The following is a 20,715-nucleotide window of genomic DNA, read 5'->3' as shown; positions in this document are numbered from 1 at the left end:
AAATTTCTTTGTAACGTATTTATGATAACATATCTCATTTCAAACTCCTGTCTTCCTCAAGTGCTTCATATCCTGAAAAATCCTGGAATTCTTCTGTATGCAACTGGAAAGATAACATTACTGATTAAAAATAGAGTAACTACAAATGGAGTAACCTACCTATCCAATGTTATTAAACCTACTAGTCTCAATCCATCTTAAGCTAATTCAAGATATTTTCACATTAGTCCAAAGACAACTAGCTTATTTACAAAATAAATTAAACTTTTCCTGCACAATAACAAGTGTTCATTTTATAAAATTAGAAATTCCAGACAAATAGAAAAAATACATATATATGTATGTATGTATGCATACATATATTAATCTCATCACTCAGAAAATAACTCCTGTTATCATATAGTATATAATCATACTTCTCTCTCTCCCTCTTTGTCTCTCTCTCGCTCATTCACACACACACATACACTGAATATCTTCATAAATATTTGTAACTTGCTTTTTAATTGTTAAAAACCAAATGAACACTTCCCCACATATTATCATTTTAGCATATGCTCATTATGTTATTGTTTGAGTATAATACAGTTTATTTAACTTGTGCATTCATAGGTGTAAACTGAGTTTCTTTCCATCCTTTTTTTCCCAATATAAATAGTATTTTGATGATAAATACACATTTATATAATTATTCCATTGATATATTAATTAGGACAGATGATAATGGCCTGAATAAAGGTGGTGGCAGTGGAAGAGGAGAGACAAGGAGGGAACAGAGAAGTGTTTAGAAGATAGAATTGGCAGAACCAAGTGATTAACTGCATGTGGAATGATATCTGGAAATGTTTAACCAAAGTTATTACTTTCCCAATTTATGTTTGTTGCTTTATTTTTCTATACTTATTTGATCAATGACATATACTTCTTTAGTAGAAGGGCAAACACAGTCAAGGACAGAGTCAACAGAAGATTTAAAGTGCTTAGTAGATTATTTTTTAAACTTTACAGCAAGTACAATAAGCTCAAAATGAACTGTTCTGATTTGGAAGAGCTAGGCTCTTGGAGAGGGAAATGGTTTTATTTTTCATTCTTAAAGGGCTTGGTTAGAAGTATTAACCTGATGCTAGAGATCTGGATCATAGAATTTATAAATGTTAACCCTACACGAGAGAAGGGTTCAGGATATGTGTTAGAAGTAGTTGGAAGTGGGTGACAGATTCCTGTTGGATGAGTATAAAGACATAAGGGCCAGAGGGATTCTGAGCCCTGCCACCTTGAACCCTCCTGGGGTCGGGGGGCAGCTTTGTAGATGCTTATAAGAATGGCAGCAGGGGAAAACTAGAGGGAGTCTGAACTAGCATCCTAGCCCTCTCACCCTAAACCCATCACCTTCTCCCAAGAAAGCCCTTCAGCAGGGCACGGGAGAGATCTGGAGAAGTTTCCTTGTCTTCAAGAGGCATCAGGGAGATAGCTGAAAACAGATGGAGGATGCTGTGGAGTTTCAGAAGATCCACAAAAACAGCTAGAACCAAGGAAAGAGGTTTACTCAGCAAGCTGGGCTCGTTGAGAGCAGCATTATATAAATAGTTTCACTGCTGAGGGAAGAATTTCATGAATTTTGCAAGGGTGAAAGACCAACACCCAAAAAAGACATATTAACAGAGGTTAGTGAGGACCAGAAAACAGAGGGTAGCCTTAGTGGGGAGAAAGTAAAAATCAGAGATGTGAAATGCCACCTTTATTACATACAAAATTCTCATATATTCTAGAATATTCTAGTCCATTTTAAAATGGTAAATTCAGTAATGATAGCTATATTTCTAGATTTTCTTTTCCATTCCCTTTCTAGTGAGTGAATTAAGAACCTTTGGAAATTGGAACCTTTTTCATGTAGTTTATCCAAGGTTTAGCATAGGATGTAGTCTTTTTCAAGTTTCTTTCACGACTTTGTTTTTTCTTATTTTGTCTCGGTCCTTGTCAGATAGGCTCGTTCATTTATTCACTCAATCAACAAACACACTGAGTACCTTCCATATGGCAAGCAGATTATTCTAATCTGTAAATTTAGTTTTAAAGTGTAAACTTAGTTTCAGCTACAGTTTATTTTATTCTATGTGTTTAGTGTTAATTGAACATACCCATTCCTTTGTGCTGGATGGAGCATGTGCTTCACAAAATTCTTACCTGTGGGTGGACATTAGGATTATAGTTAAAAAGAAACAAAAGTGCACAAAAGCACACTTACCCACAAAAATATAGGGAATGTTGATGATGCTAAAGAAAATATGCCATGGAATAGTTGAGAATGTGCTATGTAAAATCATGGCACATCTCTTCAAAATCATTGGTAAAAGAACATCATGAGAAAAACAGTATTATTTCTTTGTTAGTCCTTCCAATATCCTTCCTGGCAATTCAGGTGGAACAGAATCCAGTGAAATCTGGTGGTTTGCGTCATTATTAAGCTCATATCTGCAAGCTAATCATGTGTGATAAGATTAAAATGTAAAAGCATTTGAATCAATAGCTCTTTCAGATGCTTTTCTGATAAAATTGCTTCATTTTCTTTTCCAACTAATTAATTCATGTAAGTGGAAAAATTAAGAGAAAAACTTATTCATATTATGAGTAACAGGATCCAAACAGTTTATTGGACTATATTGTTGGCATCTTTGCAACCCATAAAAAACTCTTTAATAATCAGGTCTCAGAAACATCTGTCTTAGGAAGGGGTATACACTCTGACTTCTATTTACTTGAAAAGGAATTAACCTAAGGTCAGGAGCAGAGGTTAGGTTACTTCTACCTGGAAGTTAATCAGAAAATTCATTTTGCCCTTTGATGTTGCTTGTCTGCACACTTCAACCCCACTACTACCACCTTTATCTTCTTAAAATCCTAAAGCTCCCTTTCATGCATTGTGGCAGTGTAAAGGAATTTAAAGTTATGGATTTCTATATTTATGTAATTATATACTGAAAATATAATAGGATAGGGTAAAATGTTTTTAAAAGATGTGACACCTTAAAGGAAATTCACAGACATCATAGGTGACTCTAATATACTGGCAAATTTCAAGCTACGTTCTTAGTCATATTTCTGCTAGAAGAAACCTACTTTCTATTTTGTGTTTTCTGATTTGCATTACTGCAAAGTTATTCATGCATATGAAAAGGATATTATTCATCTCCAGATCCCTTCCTCTCTGTATTCCAAACCCAGTGTGTTTATGAGTTATACATAAACACTGCTATATCTGTATATTTATGCATGTATATCTATGTGATTCAAATTTGGTATCACAACTGGATAGCGAACCCAAGTGATAACATTATGTACTAGACGTGTCTTATTACATCATTAATGGCATATCAAAATTGTCAAATATGTTGAAATCCAATCATTGTAACTGACAAGCTTTAGCATGATTTGTCTCCATTGGGAAAGATTGAAAGAGAGAGAGAAAAGAATGTACTTCTGTATTCCCCCTTTAAGTGCATATGACTGTATGGTAAGCTCTTATTCTGCAAATATTTTTAGTGAGATGCTGTTTTCACTGTATTCATGGTAACTGGCCAGTGAAGGTTATGTGTGTGTAAGCCTTATCATCTCCTAAATTCAGAAATCCAGTGCTGTTCCAGAAAGAACTACAAAGTTAAACTGGCAAGAAGAAAAATGACCAACCTGGCAGGGCTTATCTCCCTCTAATGTATGATTCTTCTTAACTCAATATTCTAGGAAATTTTCACCTGAAAGTTTAGAGTTCACAGAGAAAAATTATTTCTCTTCTACTCTCTAGTTCTACTTCTACCCCTTAGAAAAGCAAATAGTATTGCTTAATTCCAAAAAGTTTTCTCTCAAAAATATCTTGGCATTTGGCAATAGGAGAAAAAGAGGGTGACAATGAATTTCATGGACACAGAATCATTCATTACAATGATGAGTTATTCAAGAATCCCCACCCTTTGTGTTCTGCTTTATCTTTATTTGGGGATGGCATGGAGGAGGAGAAAAGGGAAGCTTATGTTTTCTCTTTAAAATTAATTCGCAGGTAGCCATTTACTAGTGGATTGTTTTAAGCCAAGAGGATGTTATAATTGCATTTTTCTTTTCAGTAATTGTGGCAGGTATTCAAGTGAATAGACAGTGGTAGGCATGTATAGAATAACCTGGTTTTCCAGACAGACCCACATGTCCGAGATCAAACGGCTACAGCACATTTAGGGTTACAGTCTCCTTCCCTTCCTCCTCATTCTCAACGGCAGTGGAGCTTTTTCCAGCGTTGCCATGGTAACACTATATCTGGCTGCTAGCTCTGTCGTAAGTTATTGAACTGAGACTGGCTTTTGGTTTAGCAGATAATTAGGTTCTGTCTCACAGGTTCATTTTCCTGTGACTGGGACGTGAATATGACCTACAGCTGGCCTCAATTTCAGTGTCACAGACAAAACTTTAACCCTTCCGGAGCTCCCAAGGCACGCTCCTAAGCCTTGCTTGTGAAGTGGAGGGAGTTCACTGCAGCTCACCTATACCTCAGAGAGGATTACCAAGCCCCATTTTATTTTTTATCTTCATCATAGCACTAAGGAAAATATGATCAAGATTGTACACCTAGAGCATTTTCAAAATTAAAAATATATCAACAATATGGTATATGTACTTATGTCTTGTACGTATAACATGTAATATATAGAACTTTTCCATGTCATTATCATTTCCCTGCTTCTTTAATAATTTTTTAAGTTTCATTGAAGTGTCTTGTGTTGCAGTTTGGATTCCACAGTACTTAGATGTCAAAAACACCACTTTCAGGAATATTATCTTGGTACACTTATTCTCAGCTTCCAGAACCGTCTGCCAGTTGGTTCATGCCCCTCCCTCTCCTTTTTATAAACCCTAGATTTTTGCTGACATTGAAAGGTTCCTTTGGAGTCACAAGCAGGTCCGTGCTACAGGGAACAACGCCATCACTGCTAAAATGCCCAAATGTTCACTCAAGGCTTGACTCTTGCTGCTTTGGAAAATCAGCAAAGATCTGCCCTTTGTTTAGGACAAAGAAAGAAACATAACTTTGAGAACAGATATTGAATTTACAAAACCCACAGCAACACGGAGACCTGTACGGTTAATATGAGAGAGTATGTCTTTCTATATCAACGATAAAAAAGACCTTCAAAGAAATCTGTTTGAAAAATTTACTGTATTTAATCAAAACCTTCCCATGGAAAGGTAAAAAAGGAACAAGGGAGAGCTGAGACCACCATAATTAAAACATGAATTAAGGAAATTCTTTAGCTTAATTGTCTGGAGAATCACATAGCTATGTCAATAGATATAGGAAAGACTTGGAAGACTCAACAGTTGGACATTGAAACTAGGATGTGTGTGTGTGTGTGTGTGCATGTGTACCACATAGACTATATTGTTTTAATCCATTCCTTCCATTCTCAGACTCTAGATGAGAAGAGCATCTTGAATGGCAGCAGCCTCAGATGTCCTGAGTGAGAGCAGCCATGGGCCCAGCAGGGTCCCATGAATTCAGAGAACTTAGTGGAGGAGATTGAGGTCAGGGTGGCGGGGGGTTGGCGGGGGGAGTTTGTATGAAGTAAGGAAAACAGCTGATGTGTGAGAAACCCAGTTATTGGCAGCTATTTTCCACTAAACTGAGCTTCGTTTAACTTTAAATCTCAAGTATATAGCACTTGTTTTCTTATTAATGATCAATATGTTTGTTGAGTGAATGTATGAATTCCTCCCCACTCTCTATTCTATGCAGTAAGAATTAAATTGACACTCAATTATAAAGAGGACTTAGGAATTCTACATGCATTTTCAATCCAAAATCCTTTTAACTGTCTTCTCATGGTTTCTAGTAACCCCTAAGCCCTACACATACAGGTCATCTCTTGCCTGCACGATTGCAATAGCCTTGTATCTGCTCTTCTTCCCTCTTATTACCTACTGTAGTCTCTACTATGCACAAAAGATAGGGTGTTCATTTAAAATGCCTATCAGTCAAAGTCAGCACCCTCCTTCCACCTTCCCAGTGGTTTTCCATGTAATTAGAACAATGTACACAATCCTTACCGTGCTTACAAGGTCCTATATGACCTTGCCTTTGCCTACGTTGCTGACATCATCACTCCCCTCTTTTCACTCTCCACCTTGCCTTTCCTCAGCCAGCTGAGCACATGCCCACTGGAGAACCTTAGACTTTACTGTTCCCTCTGCCAGGAACACATGACTCATTCCTTTACTTTTATTCTGGTCTCTCTGCACAAGTGTCACCTCCTTAAAGGTGCTTTCCCTAAACATCTCAAAAAGTATTTCATTCATTGTCCATTACCTTTCTTGCTTTAAGTTTTCTACATAATGCTTATCACTTCTTGATAGGATATTAGACAACAAGCAAATAAGTGCATGCCTTTCCCACTAAAATATAAGCTCTTTATGGGCGGGAGCTTTGATTATTCATGAGTATACCTCTAATGCTTAAGAACCTAGTAGGCTGGACTCTAGTAGGCTGGACCCTAGTAGATTTTAATAAATATTTGTTGAATGAATAAGTGAATGAATGATTGAATAAAGAGATGCAGGTAGAAGGTCTGGGTATCCCAACCTATGTGAGACCAGTAATGAGTGTCCCCAACACAATGGATGAAATCTCATCCTACATGATGAAATTGCTTGAGTAGATACAATAACATTGAGGGGCATAGCTTATATTTCTGCAACTCTCTTCATGAGATTGAGGTAAAACAAGGAAATGAAGCTTATTTCTACCTCATCCTTGCATGCATTAAACTCAAAACATCATCCATATACCAAACCCATTTCACTCATGGAAGACCTTTTCTGTGAAGGATAGTAGATGGTTTTGGCTCTGTGGGCCATACAGTCTGTGTCACAACTTCTCAGCACTTCTGTTGAGGTGTGAAAGCAGCCACAGACAACACATAAACAAATGGGCGTGGCTGCGTTCCAATAACATGTTACTTATTAGAACAGGGAATCAGCCACATTCAGCACACAGACGGTAGTTTGCTGGCCCCTGATGTAGAGTCTTTCCCCAATTTCTCCTCCCACCAAGTTCTTGAGAGAATGCCCCAAGGACCATGGCTCTCTCACCTGATTCTTTCAAGAAATGAAACAACTTGGGGAATGGCTTCCCAGAGTGGGCAGAACACTACTGAGGCTGTTTTTTTTCCTCTCTCCTTCTTTGCTCAATATCAGTCATTTCCGAACTTTAAACAGTCACTGCAGTAGCAATAACAATGATGTATTGGTAAATGTCTAACAGTTGTCTCTCTGGGGGGGAAAAAAAGATGTTTACTAATTTCTGTAGTGTAAATTCTCCCACCATGGCCATTTTAAACTACCAATATGATGTCACTTAACCTTGAAGTTGAAGAAAGCTGCACATAATAGTCTCCTGAATCAGTATGAGCTGGCTCCAGCACACAGCGGGATACAATTTAAAAGCTGCAATAACTTTCCTCACCGCCACTGCAAAAATCTGTAGGACAGTGGTGGGCTTGATGGGTGCAACTGGCTGGATGAGCTCTTGGAATGCCAATAAATAATGAAAAAGTATATAAATGTAATGCTGTATGTAAAGCCCTTAGATCGGTGTTTCGCTAAAATACATACTCAGTAAATGGTAGCTATTATCCTCTTAGTTTAAGTTTTTATAAGCATTAAAATTAGTTTAGCCACAGACTCAATCCAATTCGAATGCCTTTGTGTTAATAAGGCCTCTTAACATGGAAACAACAAAGATAAAGGAATTTTATGTAGCTATTCATGATTCTGCCCAGCTCAAGGTTAAAATAGCAACAAAATACTCCAACCGGAATAAAAGAAGTCTCCACTTGACTGCAGATCTTCATAACACTTCACAAGGGTCAAGCTGTGTTATTTTCCTTCAGTGTTGAACAAAAAGCATCTTAGGAGCATAGTTCAATTATTGATTGAATAGTGGGTTCAATTTGACTGTAATTCTAACAAATATACTCCGATGAGTTCAAGACCAGGGCTGGGCCAACAAAAGCTAAAGTTTTCACTCAAGCTTTGAGGCAAATGCTCAGATTAAATTAGTAACATGGATGTCTTATAGTGTTGGGCTACTAACAACACTCCTCAGGACCAGTTAGACAATGCTAGTAGAATAACAGGCAAGATATTGACAACGGTTTGAATGACCAGACACCAAAATGGACATCAATCTAAAAGAAATTACTGAAAAAAAAATATAGACTCTGAAAGAGATGAATACACAGCTTAGGTTTAATCACTCAGTATTTAGGAGAAAAGGCTAATATATGCTTTTTTAAATACCATAAAAGTGCTTTTTAAATTATTTACCTTCTAGTATCCTTTGTGCATGCTCTTCAATCTATAAAGTTTTCTGTACTTGTATAAAAATATAACTAAGTGTTTGGTCTGTGAAATTAGGTAAGAATGAGAGTATTCCTTTTAACCTTTTAGCTAATCTTAATCTTTTTCTCTGTGCTTCTATTAGCACATAATTCAAATATATTGGTTTTGTGGTAGTTATCCTCTTCTGATTCTTGACAGCCCTTTGTTCTAGAAGATACAGTTTAACAATGGAATACCTCAAACCAAACCCTGGCCAGAAGCCCCCCAATCCCCAAATATTACTGAATGAGTTGTATTTTCTGTTTCAGTAAACTCTTCCATATGTATTTTTTTGCTATATTTTCTTTTGGTTTTCTGCTCATTCTAATATTAATGAAAATATATTTTAGGTAATCAGCTTTCTTTTAAAAAGAACTTCTATTATGGAAAATTCCAAAGGTATACAAATTAGAGAGAATAGCATAATGAACCTCTAAATGCTCATCCCCCATAGAGGTTCAATTATTGAATGATTTATTAGAGGGGAGGGGGAAAATTGACATCTTTTTTCCAGCTGCATTGAGATACATTTAACATGTAACATTGTGTTGTACATGGTGAAATGATTATCACAATAAGGTTAGTTTAACACATCCATCACCTCACATGGTTACATAGTTACCGTTTTTAGTGGGAAGAACATTTAAGATCTACTCCCAGCAAATTTCAGGTGTTCGATATAGTGTTGTCGACTGCAGTCACCATGCTGTACATTACATCTCCAGAACTCATTCATCTTATAACTGGCAATTTGTACCCTTTGATCATCATCACTCATTTCCCCAACTCCCCAGCTCCTGGCCACCATCAACCTACAATTTGTTTCTATAGGTTCGTTTTTAATTTAGATTCCATATATAAGCGAGATCATATAGTATTTGTCTTTCTCTATCTGACTTACTTCATTTTGCACAATGCCCTCAAGGTTCACCCAGGTTGTCACAAATGACAGGATTCCTTATTTTTTATGGCTGAATAATATTCCACTATATTATATATACATATATTATGTATACACACACAAACATATACATGCACACCACATTTCCTTTATCCATTTATCCATCAGTGGATACTTAGGTTGTTTCCATGTTTTGGCTATTTGTAAATAATGCTGCAATGAACATGGGGCTGCAGATATCTCTTTGAGATAATGATTTCACTTTCTTTGGATATACACCCAACTATTCAACTTTTATCAATGTATGGCCAATCTGGTTTCATCTGTACCCACCATTCACTCATTTCTAATTTCCTGGATTATTCTGAAGCAAGCTCATCCATCATATAATATGCAGGCATTTATAAATATTTCAGTATGTGTCTCTAAAAGTAGAGCACTGCCTTTTTTAAAGCACAGTATCACTATTACGCTACAAATATTTACAATAGTTCCCTAATATCATCAAATATCCCATAAGTGTACGAAGTTTCCTGATTGTCTCATTTTTTAAACGTTAATTTGTTTGAATGAGGATGCAGACATGGGCTACTCATGGCATTTTGTTGACATGTGTCCAAAGTCCCTTTCAATATATAGGTTCCTCTACTTTCAGTTCTTTGCTATTTATTTGTTGATGAAACAGAATCAGTTACCCTTTAGTGTCTTTCTCATTCTGGATTTTGCTGATTTCATCCCTAAAGTGTCATTAGTCATGTTCTTCTCTACTGGTGTTTCCTGTAAACCAAGTGCTTCACTGAAATGCTACATTCAGATTCTTTTCCTTTTTTTTAGTAAGATTTGTTTGCAAATGGTATTGTATCCATCCCACCAGGAGGCACATAGAAAACCTGTCTTTATTGTGACTAAGTGGGAGGAAGTTTGTGATTTTCTAAGTATTTAATTATGGTTGCATCATCCAGGAATCAAATATTTCAAACTCATATGTTAGAATTTAATATAACATTATTTTATGATATTTCAAAAAGAGTACCTTAATCTCCAGGGATTCCATCAACTGAGCAGGTTTGAGCACCTTTACCCTAGTGAATATCAAACTATGGATTATTCCACTTGTATGTCTGAAATTGGATTAAATTCTGGAGAAATTCCAGGGGAAGTAGCCTTGAACATACACAAGGTACATATGTAGACCTTCTTCAATATAAAATAATTCTAGTTCATTCTCAGAAAGGAATGAGGAATATTGCATTAGAACTAGACTTTTGTGGTGAACTTTAACTTTATAAGAACTTTAGAGAAGATCAGTATGGGCTAAATTACAGGGACAATTCAAAGCATCAGAACTGTCTGGTGGTGGAGCACGTGAACCATTCTAGCCTGCTCCAAGAAGATGGTACAACTCTGTCACGATCCTGAGGAGTGCAGAGTTGAGATAAAAATGTGAAGACATTATATGAAGTGTTAATTGTCATTTAAAAACAGAAGTATGTGTGTATTCTTGGGAATACAAATAAAAGCATGTGATTGTTTATGGACTTTCAGAAATGTATGGCTTTTTAAATAGTCACCTCTGTGGTTGTCTTTTTGATTCCTCTTATGAAAAAAAACTGGAAAATTAGATGGAGTTAATTTATAGTTAGCTCATTATTGACAGTGCTTTAATCTCATATTCCTTGCCAGATATGAAGAGGATATATCTTTCCTTTATATATTTATTGGGGATAAGTTATAGCTAGTTTTCCATTGGTATGGATGCTTTGAGTTCAAAGCTATGCTATCACATATAAAATACTCCAATTTTTCAATAATACATCACTAAAATTAGACCCATATTCTATTTTGAAGCTGGGAGAAAATCTTACTTAGACTCTGAGGACTGGATTACATTAATGAATTTTCTTCAAGTTCTAAGGTTCCCTGAATCTATTTTAATTCCATGTCAAGAATTGGAGAGATTTTTCCAAGAAGTTATATAAATTTACAAAATGAAATATGGGAGTCTATGACCCACTTCTTAAACTTCTATTCTTCCTACTGCTTTTGCCCCCAAAGTAAGAAAAGAGACATATTGCTTTGTTATATCATTGTTACCAATTTTTAAAAGAATTTTCTGTTTTAATTAAGATACTTAATCTAATATATAATTTTTAAATTATTATTTCATATCATATCTTACTTGTCACAGTTAGGAACCTGGAGCAGTCTGAGCCTTTAGAAGAAAACAATGATGTTATTGTGAAAATAGGCAAGGATAGCCCGAGGCAACCCCAAACTTATAGGGTCTACAGAGCAATAGCAATAAGATATTCTGAGATACGTTGGACCAGGGATTATTACACTTCTCATATGGCAGGATTCTTATTATTTTATTTTATATTTCATAACATTATCAAGTCCATGAAATTAGCTCCCTTTAGTAAAGTGCTTTTGTGTTGCTTGTTCTGACAATGCTTTGTGCTGATCAGAATATTAACAGAAATGTGTGAAATGTAATATTCCTTATATCAAGGAACAAGTTAGTTTCTATTTGTTCAATAAAACCCATACTCTGAGAGTTTTACTCAAGAACCTAAAATTCAGTTGAGTGTAAAGAAATGGCAATTACTCATGAAACCTCAGGAGGCACTTTTCATGAGCTGTGGATGTGACATTTATTGGGATATCATAATGTGAAAAAATGTTTCATGAAATGCAAGTAAATATATTTTGCATTAAATTAAATTTTTGTTAAGTGTGTAGTTTATGTTCTTGTGTGACAGTTTTACATTTTGTTTATATTCACTTATGATTCATTTGAAAAAAGCTTTTCTGGAGTTTGATTCATTTGCAACCGAGTATCAGTTCTTATGGTACATCACTAAAATTCTGTATTGGTGATGATAGAACTGTTTTTCAGAAAAAAGATAATTTCCATTAATATTTAAAAGTAAGTATTCCTTAATTTATCCTGATAATGACAGAAACTTATATGGGAAGATTGAGTCAGCACTTTATAAATTTAAATGTTATATCCTAGGGCATTCTTTTTTTTCTGGTATTTTTAAGCAACACAAAATTAACAGGTTTTGTAAGAGCCAAATTGAAGAACTTGCCCTATTAAATATGTAATCTTGGTTCAATTAGTTGCTATTTTGAAGAAATATAGACCATAAAATGGCAGAATCTTAGAGTTTGAAGGTATCTTAAGAATTACCCACTGTCCTCTGAGGCCAGAATCCCTTAATGATCCATCTGGCTTATAGCACTCTACAGTGGGAATTAACATATTCAAAGGTAGAGAGTTTACTGCTTTCATAGGCAGTTAATGATATCTTTGGATAGATCTAATTTTTAGAAAGTTCTTTCCTACACTGAGCCAAATATTTTCTAACAATATCAAATATGTCTACATGACAATACTTTGAAAATTTAAGGTCATTTTTCATGCCCCTCCTCTTCACAAATTTTTAATATGCTATAATCCATCTTCAAGGATCTCTAAAATTATTGTATTATTGTTATACATCTACACAGAGTAAAGGGTATGGTCTTCCAGACTGGTATGATCTTCCAGTCTGCCCAAGATTTTATAGCTTAACTACAAGGAGTTAGGGGCCAACTACAAAGTTAAAGGGAAGAATCCACACAAGACCACCCTTCCTTCTGAAAGTTCAGGGTTTCTCAAACCTACCTTGAGGTTTGATAATTCACTAGAGCAGCTCACAGAAATAAATTATCTACTATACTTACAGTTTCAGTTATTACAGGGACATGGTACTGAAAATCAGCCAAAAGAAGAGACACACGCAGAGACTGGGAGGGTTCCACGTGAAAGCTTCCATTGTCCTTAGAATGTGTTTCCCTTCTAAGTAATGATGTGTGACAACACACATGATATATTGCCAACAGGAGAAGCTCATGTGAGCTTCAACATACACAGTTTTTATTGGGGCTTTATTATATATGCATGATTGATTGATTGATTTACCAGGTTGTCTAAAAGGTCCACCATGAATAATAGATACTCCTACCACTTGGGAATTTCCAAGGGTTCAGAGGTTACCTCCCAGGAACCAGGTACAAATGTCAGACCTCTCTTTAGGTAAGGCCAAATCCTTATCATGCAGTATCATTTACTATTTTCTTGGAGAAAAGACTTCAATTCCTTAATCTTACATAAAATATAGTTTTAGGAGCTCAACATATCTTGGTTGCATTTCTCTAGATAATCCCTAATTTATTAATGTCTTCCTTGGGGGTCCCAGAAACTTTGGGTAACTGGTAACAAAATATATACCTCGTATCACCCCAAAAGCCTCCAAAGGTCTCCAAACCCATCTCTCTATGTTGAAGTATTTGGTCCCTACTATAAAGTGTGAAATAATACTTTGGCCTTGAGGGTTCTGCAGACAAGGAGAATCCTGACATTTAACAGCCATTAGACCTTGTAAAAGTTATGTGTTCTTTCTGAGCTTCCATTTCTTCTTAGATACAAAGTTAATAATAATAATAATCTATATATTAAGGGGACTAAATGAGATCACATGTAAAATCTTTAATGTATCATAGGAGCTTAAGAACTATTAATTCTCTTCTGGAAAAATTACTGTGTGGTGTGAATTTGTGTTTGAGAGGTATCTTATACAATGTTTGCCTACCACGTATTTTACACTAGATATATGCATACATTATTAAAACAAAACAGAATTCATTCAATTCATCAAATATTTATCTAAGTCCAACCAAGAATTGTAAAGCTTTATGCTAGTGACAGAGAGAAAAAAAGATAGTTTCTGCCTTCCTGGAGAGAGAACATTTTCATCAATATCTTTGATATAAGTAGACTGGGAAAGGTGTTGAATTAAGGGACATATCTCCTGCAATAATGGAAGTGCTAGAGAGAAAGAAATTCTGATTGCAGTTATTGGAGAATGCATCTCTAAGAAGGTGATATGTCATGGAAGGCCCAGAGCATTAGGAGGGCTTCGACAGCATTTTCTGGAATAGTGAATACCATTTTTCAGAATTTCTGAATAAAACTTACTTCGTAGAAAAGTGAATTTTATGCTCACTTCGGCAGCACATATGCTAAAAAAGAGAAAAAGAGAAAAGTGAATTTTGAGGCAAGATGTAAATAAATTTATCATGAATATGGGAACAAAATATAAATAAAATAATCTTATATCAGAAATGAGTTCTCTAAAATAAGTGGCAATCTTAGAAAAAATTTAGCTGAAAGCTTAATCTTTGTATTAAAAATATGTTATTGATCTTATTGGAATGTCAACAGAGTGCTTCTGTACTTTGTACTTTTAAAACTCAGGAAACTTTACCCTGTTTCTGAAATTTATTCTGAAATTTATTAAGTCAGTTTTTGAATTCAAGGAAAATGTAGATTTTACCTGAGGCAGGCAGTTTATTTGAGAACTGTGAGAGAGTTAAGCATCATCAAACAATTCATTCAGCAAATATTCACTCTATGTATTCTGTGTGCCAGGCACTGTTCCAGGTTCTGTGGAAAACTGACAATAAACAAGTAAGTACATAGAATGTCAGATGGTATAAGTAACATCAAGAAAATTAAAACAGTGGAATGGGTGATAGTTTTGGAGAAGAGAGGAATTTGCTCTTTTATAAGTCAGGAAAGACCTTTTGACAGAGATCTGAGCAGAGACAGTGTGGAAGCAAGTCAAAGTGATCTCCTGGGGTGAGGGTTCCACGCAGAAAAACAGCAAGAGCAAGGTGAGGTCAGAACATGCGTGGAATTTCCCAGGAACAGCAAGGGCTCCAGCATGGCTGAGGAGAATGAGAGAGGGAGAAAGCAGTGCAGGTGGCTGTAACATCGGGCTTTGTAGACCATTGCAAAGACTCTGAATTTTATTACAAGTGCTATCTCCATAACTTGACCCATGCCTACCTCTTAAACCTTATATTCACTTCTTGTCTTTGTATTCCCTACACCGGTGCTGTCCAATATGGTAGCCACTAACCACATGTAGCTACTGAGCATTTGGAATGTGGCCAGTTTAAATGGACAGTATGAAAAAAAGTAAAATATCTCACGAATTTTTATATTGTTTAATAGGTTGAAATGAAAATATTTTGGATATATTGGCTTAAATAAAATAAAATAAACTTAATCTGTGTCTTTTCTTTTAATTAACATTTTTATTTTGAGATAATTCTAGATTTCATGCAGTTGAAGAAACAATACAGAGAAATTCTGTGTTCCCTTTACTCACTTTTACCCAGTGGTGACATCTTGCAGATCTATTGTCACCATATCTATTGACAATGATACATCTTATTCAGATGTCCATAATTTTAATTGTATTTATGTGTGTGTGTGAGTTTAGTTCTATACAATTTTATCACATTTGTAAATACGTATTTCCACCACCACATCGAGATTCAGAACAGTACCTTCATCTCAAAGATTCTTTGTGTTGTGCTTTTATAACCACAACTACCCCATTCCTGTGCTCCATCCCCACCCCCCCAGCCCTAACCTCTAGCAACCACTAGTTTGTTCTCCATTTCTGTAATTTTGGCGTGTCAAGAATGTTAAGTAAATGGAATCCTACAAGATATTTCTTTTGGGAATTGTTTTTATTCCCTTAGAATAATTCTCTGAAGGTTGATCCAAATTGTCACATACATCAATAGTTCATCCCTCTTCATTGCCAAGTAGCATTCCATGGTATGGAGGTACCACACTTTGTTTAACTACTCACCCATTGAGGCACGCTTGGATTGGTTCTAGTCTTTGCTATTATAAATAAAGCTGCCATAAACATTCCTGTGAATGTTTTTGTGTTAATGTACGTTGTAATTTATCTAGGGTAAACGCTTGAGTCCATCAGTCATATGGTATTTGCATATTTAGATTTATGAGAAGCTGTCAAATCATTTTTCCAGAGTACTGTACCAACCTCTTTTTACTTTTTGTTAACATGGCTACTAGAAAATTATCATATGTATGTGGCTCACATTTCTGTTGGACAGTGCTGCTCTGGTTCATCCTATATGCATTTCTTTCTATCTGGAGTGTGTTTTCATTATCCCTCCACAAATGCACATGAACTTCTATGGTATAGTAGTTAAGAGCAGAATCTAAGACCCGATGGTCTGTGTTTGTATTTTACATCAAACCCTTACTGACTCTATGATTTAAGATATTTAGTACCTTTCTTTCCTCTGTTCATTTGTGAATGGGATGACTGTAGTAGTACTGATTTCATTGGTTTGGTGTAGGATTGAGTGCATTAGCGCATGTGAAGTTATTTTCCGATGATACCCTTATGATCCGCTGTCCAAGAGCAGATTTAAATCCTAATATAGACTTCCACTGCAGTCAACATCCTCATTAAAATTGTAACTATATGATTATTTCATATCTTTCTCCATTACTATAAGGGAAGTGGCACTGTCTGATTCAGTGCTGTATCCTCAGAGTTAGCACAGAACTGGCCAAGAGAGGGCAGTTAATGTAACATTGTTGAATAAATGAGTGAATGAATGAATGAATGAATTTCCTTCAATGTAAACATTTAAGTAACTCATTTAAGTAACTCATGAGTTACTTAAAATATTTTATTTCATCTTAATTATTTTTAAAGTCATATTGTATTATTCGTGTTTCTCTGATTGAGAAGTCTTGGTCTCTATTTTAAGTTATATGAATAGTTTTTGCATGTGAATCCTCTATATTGTAGAATAAAAACTGTTCTGGGGTAGTGATAGAATTCGATGGTAAACATATTAAGCCTCATATGTATACTATAGTACTCTTTGATTGGTAGTTTTGCTTAAATTGTTCAGTTTAAGTAATCATTCCATTGTTATGCTGGGATTCCCTGAAGGTTGATGGAATTCATGTTACTTAACTGCTTTCTTTGGCATTATGGGCCTTATGAACACTGATTCCCCTGAAGCATCAGTAGATGACATTGAGATAGAAGTCCCTCTTTACACTTCTGTAGATAATTTTATCTCAATATTTCAATTATTTAAGGCCTTAAATAGGTAAGTTCCATGACATTCTTAGGAAAGTCAGAGAAAACCATGGCTTAACATAGATGATTTTCATTACCTGCTCTCTGTTTAACCCAAACTCTGTACTAACTACCAAGAGCACATGCTTTTTTCATACACACACACACGCACACACACACACACACACACACACACACACTCACACAAATACAGTTTGTCAGTGATCCACCTTTATCTTCTCACCTACCAAGGGAGGTTACTATAGTAGAATGAACACTGACTTATGGTCACTTTGATCTATGGTGAGTGAGGCTCTTGCTATTAAAAAGACAAATTAACATGTTTGAAAAGACCAATTGACGTGTTTCATCCTTCATTTCATTTGCTAAGTAATGGGGATATGATGGGATCTACCAAGATCTCGTTGCAGTGATAATTAAATACAAGGGTCCATCTAAGGATCATGGACATATACATACACGTATATTTCCTCCGATTTTACCGTCTGCCCTCAACGGCAGCTATCATTAGACCAGCATCACACCTTAGCATGCTGAGTATCAGAAATGCACTTTAACTTCACAGTTACATGACAAGGCTTTGCCATGAAATTATGATCCTTAACTCTAAACTAATCAGGAGAGGAATAAAATATCCCTTTTTCCCATCTAAATATTTGAGCTCAGATTTGTACTGAAGCATATCCAGGTGTAAAAGAAAGATTATGATGGTATTTGTTTCCTGGTTTAATGATTCTTGATGCTGAGTTGATTAAAATAACAAAATTTGCTAATATTTATTGAGTGTTTATTTTGTGATTAGAACTATATTAAATAATTTACCAGATTATTTTTATTGAGATATAATTAACATAAAACATTGTAAATATAAGTTTAAGGTGTACAACATGTTGATTTCATACATTTATATATTGCTATATGCTTTCCACCATAGCATTAGCTAACACCGCCAATGTGTCCCATGATCAGCATTTCTTTTCTGTGGTAAGAACCTTTAAGATCTAGTTTCTTAGCAACTTTGAAGTATATAATACAGTATTGTCAATATAACAACACAGGTAGTTACTATAATCATTCCTATTTTACACTTGGGCACACAGCCTAAGAGAGACTAAATTAGTGGCTCAAGGTCAGAGTGCTAGTAATTATTAAAGCTAGGATATGATTCTGTGTAATGTGAGGGTTCAAGCCTTTAACAGCAATGCATGTTGCCTCTTATTTCAATAATTTAAGTTGGTCATTTGGGTTAATAACAGAGAAAGTGATGCTCCCTTTGTTTTCATGTGCCTTATATTTTTCAACATATTTCATTCACATACAGTCTGGTAAAATAATATCAGGTTCTCTTTCTCCTATGCCTTTACATTTATCGTGTTCCCATAGCCTTTATAAATAAAATAAAAAATAACAACAACAAGCCCTTGCCCAAAGTGAGTAAAAATTCTAGCTTCTCCCATCTTCTTATTGCAGCCCAAAGACTTTGACATCATAAATATCTATGTGCCAACAATATTGAATTTTCATCATCAGGTAACTCCAGTGTTATAGACATAAAAGTGTAACACCATATCTTTTTACAATCACTCCTCCTGCCACATTTTAATAGATCTATAGTTACCATCTGAAATAATATTAAATGGATTATTTTTTCTCCTTAAAATATTAAATCCTTATTTAAAGTTGACCATTTGTTTACATAGTGCACAGAAGTCTATGTTTGGAATTTGTTAGTCTTCTCTCTACTGTAGTGCACAGAAGTCTATGTTTGGAATTTGTTAGTCTTCTCTCTACTGTACATGTGCTCCACACGGCTATTTTTATGTGAAAATTGTTGCTTTATAGGACCACTTTGCCTCTATGTTGCTATTTTATTATTGCTATTCTCTTTAATTGGAATGCTCCTATTGTGTAACCAGGAAGAGTCCTTTCAACCCGGGAATATTTGCTTCAAATAGTATAGAAATGTTTGTTTGTCTCTTTCTTTATTATTGTCATTTTCCTAAAATATCAACTTTGACTAATAATTATATACAGGCTTTGTTCTTATCTGGGTGTCAACAGTAATTGGAATCCATATCCATAACCTACCTTGCAATCATGCTGCAAAAGGCCCAATAAATTCCTGCTGAGTGTGTTACTTGTTAAATTTAGTGCATTACATTCAGGGTAATGAATAAAAGCAGTGGGCCGTTACCTTCTGGCTGGCTGAGGAAGGCTGGAACCGCCAGACTCCCCTGAGGCTTTGAGCCAGCTTAAAACGGTGACAGGCAGAATCAAGGGAGTCCCAGAGCATCACAGTTTGTCTCCCTTAATTTCCTCTTCTGTAGAGACTCAGAAGGCTGCAGGAAGGTGAGGTCGTCTTAGCCGTTAATTCACCACACTTTCATAAGACGCTGCATGCTCTGGTTTCATTAACAAGCAAATACAGTTTAGATAGTTACATATTTACCTTCAGCAGAGAGATGAAAATACCATTGAACATATATTAGTAGCTATGCCTCCATGCAGTTTACTTTGTGTATCTACATATGTCTTCTGTGTATTCATTTTTGTATGTTAAATATGCCCATAGGTATTTTAATATGAGTGAATAACCAATTAAGCAAGCTCCATAGAGATAATGTACTTATTTCCATCTCCTATTTATTGAACATACATAAGCAGGTACTGAAAAAATGACTACCACATTCTTAAGCCTACATGTAGCTCTTTCTTAATAGATATATTCTTCATATGAAAAAATTCTTTCTTAAACTATAATATCATAAAATTTAACATATACTGTAAATGCACAAATGCAAGGATGTTAGAGCAATGTGGTCTATGTTCTCAGTAAACTTTTATTTTTAATAACTGAAACCCAGTCTTGATTCTTCCAGCAAATAATTGTTATACACTATGTTTTGTGCCAAAGCCAGGTGACTCCCTTAGTCTTTTGAATTATTCTGAATGTTAATATCCATCTAGAAACAACTAAATTCTCAAAGAAAGAAGGAAAAAATAATTTGTATGAAATGACTACTTATATTATTCTTGAATGTCTTGGAAATTTTAGTGTAGAGTGTCCTTTGCTATCCATGATAGAGCATCTGGTTCCAAATAACATGGTGTATCTCATTAGAGAGATATTAGATCTAATTATGCAACATATAAGTGAGATCATTATAGTAACATTATCTCAATGAGGGAAGTAAGCACATGTGAAACCTAACACTCTGCTGCTTGAAAGAATTTTTGAAAGCAAATTTAAGGAATTAATGTACATTAAAAGATGTTGAAAACCAGTCATGAATCTTTGACATGTAATGGAAAAATATAATAGAATGATAGGTACCCTGATTAATTCTGCTGGAGATAAAAACAAATTTCCTGGGCAAATACTATGTTTTAATACAAATT

General features: G+C 35.2%; 1 protein-coding gene across 17 annotated transcripts in view; it reads left to right on the top strand.

Moving 5' to 3' along the window:
• The window catches only part of LOC309628712 (uncharacterized protein), a 454,132-nt gene that overhangs the window by 409,329 nt on the left and 24,088 nt on the right, over positions 1-20,715 (top strand). The window lies entirely within an intron of this gene.

This window comes from Balaenoptera borealis, assembly GCF_965194805.1.
Source record: "Balaenoptera borealis genome assembly, chromosome: 5".
NCBI classification, from domain to species: Eukaryota; Metazoa; Chordata; class Mammalia; order Artiodactyla; family Balaenopteridae; genus Balaenoptera; species Balaenoptera borealis.
This window is presented reverse-complemented; position numbering and strand designations above follow the sequence as displayed.